General features: G+C 33.4%; 1 protein-coding gene across 1 annotated transcript in view; it reads left to right on the top strand.

Moving 5' to 3' along the window:
• Positions 1 to 4413, top strand: part of LOC106878084 (VPS10 domain-containing receptor SorCS3) — a 1235712-nt gene that overhangs the window by 424775 nt on the left and 806524 nt on the right. Inside the window, exon 3 of the mRNA XM_052972785.1 lies at positions 1614 to 1707. The gene's annotated coding sequence lies outside the window, so the exon portion shown is untranslated. The remainder of the gene's footprint in view (positions 1 to 1613; positions 1708 to 4413) is intronic.

A 4413-nucleotide genomic window follows, 5' to 3' on the forward strand; every position in this document is an offset into this window, starting at 1 on the left:
AATGGGATAATATCTTATAGCTGTTTCAGTCTAGAGGTGACATGCCTCATTCTATCTTTATCACTCCAGTAGACTGAAGTAATTAATAGATGAAATATATACATACTTTAACATATAAATAGATATACATAAATAAATATAAATACATAAATACATATATGTACATTTAAATGTACATATATGTATTTATGTATTTATATTTATTTATGTATATCTATTTATATGTTAAAGTATGTATATATTTCATCTATTAATTACTTCAGTCTACTGGAGTGATAAAGATAGAATGAGGCATGTCACCTCTAGACTGAAACAGCTATAAGATATTATCCCATTTTCTGTCACTTTATGTCATTTTTATAATTACTGATATGACGTAATATGTCACATGTGTTTGTATATTGTTATTATTGTCCTTTTAGTAAACAAATAAACAGATAAATTGAACAATACAACGTCTGCAAGTTGATGAATACCACCTATTAATCCCCTCCATTTTCTTATTGCTATATAGATTAATGGTAAAATAACTTTTTACCTGCACCCATTTATTGCACTTGGTAATGTAATTGCCATGCAATGAAAAAACACTAGTGTAATAATAATTGGGTACTCTTCAAGCAGTATATTGGATAGATATTATCCCTTAGTAGATAGATATCATCCCTAACTTTCTTGGATATATATATATATATATATATATCTGTCTGTCTGAAAGGCTTGCAACATCTGTTATAAGGCATTCTCTTTTTTTATTATCATATATGATGATCTTTAGTTTCTCATGAAATATTTAATTGTTTTGTCTGTCTCAAGTCTTGCTTTACCTGGTTCATTCACACCTTTTTCTGATACATGAGTGTACAACTTGTTTTAAGTATTATAGTCATACTTTTCAGAAAATGTTGAATTTAGATTGAAGCAAATCTTACCATGACATCATTCTTTCTGCACTAACATTTCATGGCCTTCTGCAAGATAATCAATATTTCCCACTTGCACTTGTTTAAAGAACAAAATGAAGGAATAAATACTGTTGCTCACTGAAATATTGCTTAGTACTCTGATCTTGAGCAGCCACCTACAAACTCTCAGTTTTTCTCTTTAAATATCTGAAGTCACTCCCACTATGAGTCAGGATTTTTCACATTTTTGATGTCTCCATGGAACTGTTCAAGTAACAGCATTTCTTTCAGCACTCCCTTTCTTTCACAAATTGTTCTGCTTTGGTATGTTTTCTTCTATTCAAGTAAGTCCGATTTCTATTGCAGCAGATTATATTATTATTTTTGTCTTATATAAGAAACTATGATTTGGAATTGATTCCATGCTACAAATGCTGATTTTATCTGTGTTTTTTTCTTTTTACAAGTCATATAGATGCTGTGACTGTATTTTTTCCAACTACAATTTATCATCATATTTTTCTTTCTTATTCATAGTATTGATAGTGTACATATTGTCAGGCTCTCTCCTTAAAACTGTGGAGCCATTTAAGCTTTATCTATTTATGCTTAATAAAACCTGTGAAAGTCATAATGAAATTCTTGGTTTCAGCTCTCGTTGCTATCACTGTTGCTTCATTTCAACACTGCCATTTTTTCTTCTTCCAGATCCAAAGATTATGGAGGGACATTCAAGAGAATTAATTTCACAGAAAATGCTCTCATATATTATTATTTTACATCTAATGTCAATCACAACAAGGTTTGTGTTTCATATCTCCTTTAGAATTTTAGATTTATTATTCCATTCTTGCATGATTGGGATCTTGTTTTGCAAGAGCAAATGTTTTTTTTTTTCCTTACAGTATTTGCGGCAATAAACTATGTAGTTGGATCTGTTCTTATTTGTTTAGCTTCCTTTTCATAATGGTAAGGGTGTGAGTTGAATAAAATTTAACTGCATTGTTGATTCATGGAATAAGAATTGAAGCTGCTCTTCTTGTGTTATGTACTCAGTAGTACAGCACAATGACTACTATGGTAAGAGGTGACCAACACCTGTACAGTTTAAGTTAGTCTACTACCTTAAACTGTACAGTTGTTGGTTTCTTTACACATCCAGTTCCTTGTTGTTTATTTATTTTCTTTGTTTTTTTCTTTACCTTGTTACTGCCAAAATTTCAGTGTGTTTGACATTTTTGCTGTATTTGTGTCCATGCATACACAAATGCATGTCTATGTTGTATAAAATTCACCTTGAGAAAACCATACACTAATATTTTTACAGTAAAGCTGTTATATGAAAATGTTTATGTGAGAACATAATTTTGCATTTTCATTTTCATAAATATATAGATACATAATAGTAATATTTACCTTTTATGTTAAAAACTAAAATTGATTTCATTCAGATGTATATATATATATCTACGTGTAAAAATTTAGCACATCTTCAACCCATTCTTCTTATTTTATCTAAAAACAGGTGTGCACACACACGCGTGCACGCACACGCGTGCACGCACACACACACACACACACACACACACACAATGTGATGTGCAGTCTATATAGTTAAGATAGACAGTGTCTATCCACACCAGCACTATAAGTATAACAATGTAGTTAGGAAATATGCTTTTCAAGGACATGGTTTTGGGTTTAGCTACTGTCCAGCATCTTGGGCAAGTGTCTTCTAATATAGATTCAGGCTAACTAGAGTGAATTTAGTAGACAAAAACTGAAAGAAAACTAGTGTGTGTGTGTGCATGCATATATATCGTCATCATTAAGGTATGAAGGAAGAGGTTAGACTAGAGTAATTCCTTACAGAGGAGCTACTTGGATACTCACATTTAAGAGAGAGAGTGAAAATGAATTAGAGGTATTTCCAAAGAGATAGAAAGTGGTATTGAGTTATCTTGGTGGCACCTCATGTAACAAGAGCAGTAGCTTGGGGGGGGGGTTTGCAAAAGTGTTGGGTAAGAGATAGGGGAAGTGGAAGAGAGAGGTAGACAACATCTGTAGGAATTGAGGGGAGGGGTGCACAAGTTGGGGAGATTATAGAGATACTAGAAGTATGATAGTAATGATGCTGTTGTCAGAGAGAGAGAGAGAGAAGGAAAGAGACAAAGAGAGGGGAAAGGGAAAGAGCAAGAGAGAGAGAGAGAGGGAGAGATGATATGTTTGGGTAGATTGCAAGAGTGAAGTAGAGAAATAAAACTGGTATAATGTCTGAGGAGAAATAATTTAGTGGTCTTGGTAAGGGGATGATTGTTGGGTGTGGAGAACAAAATATATTTCAGAGAAAAGAACATGGGCATAACTTGGTAGCCTTTTATTCCAATTGTTACATATATCTCAGTATTCAGCAACTGAAACTTATGTAACAATTAGAATAAATGAGTACCAAGTTATGGCCATGTTCATTTCTTGTATTATTGCCATGCTCTTTGTATTATGTCATAGTGTGGTCTTGGATACAGACAGCGTGCATGTAAAAGCAATGGTGGGAGTTTAACATATTTAACATACATATGTGTGTGTGTGTGTATGTATATATATATTTATATATATATATATATATATATATATATATATATATATATATATATTATACATGTGTACATGTGTGAGTATGCATGTATCACCTTGTCTTAACATCACTTAATAGCTGTGGATGAGCATTCCCATCATATTAATCTAAAATTCCCTGGCATGGGAAAATATTTCCTTGCAGGTGAAGATTGATGACAAGAAGGGTGCACAGCCATAGAAAATTAGCCTTGTTGTATTTCATTTGAACCCTGCAAGCATTGGAAAAACAAGGATTGAAACGGTGGTGATGATGATGAGAGTTTAGCATTCACTGGCTTCCTATCCATTATCAAATATGTAATTTAATTCATGAAATTATATGTGCATGTGTGTGTGTGTGTGTATATATATATATATATATGTATATATATATACAAACAATATATGAGTGTATGCATATATATGTACATGTATGTATGTACCTTCATCTACATGTACATATAGATATATAACTGGGTACATGACGTAGCAAAAGAACATGGACAAAATGATAAAGGTACAATAAACAAGCAAGCCACATAGAAACATCTCCTCCATCAGCTGCCACCATTAAAACACCGGCGTTTCGAAGAATTAAGGCAGTACGCATCGTTGGAATGGTTCTTCCCATGAACACAAGTTAAATTGTTTTCGTGGAGGGTAGTGGCGGACGGAAAACAAGACAGAAAAGCGAAACGGTGAAAAAACAAAGAAGCAAAAGGGCTGTACAGCCAGACGTGAAGTGTGTATGTATTGAACGCTGTGAAGCACGAACAGGAGGGGCAAAGAAGTACGTGCGAGCTTGGTGAGTCCAAGAACGAAAAGAAATAGCAGCCGGACACACGTGACCAAGGCTGTGTAAAAAGAATGAGTAGCAGAGGGAAAAGAAGGG

The sequence above is a fragment of the Octopus bimaculoides genome, chromosome 14, assembly GCF_001194135.2.
Source record: "Octopus bimaculoides isolate UCB-OBI-ISO-001 chromosome 14, ASM119413v2, whole genome shotgun sequence".
Lineage (NCBI taxonomy): Eukaryota > Metazoa > Mollusca > Cephalopoda > Octopoda > Octopodidae > Octopus > Octopus bimaculoides.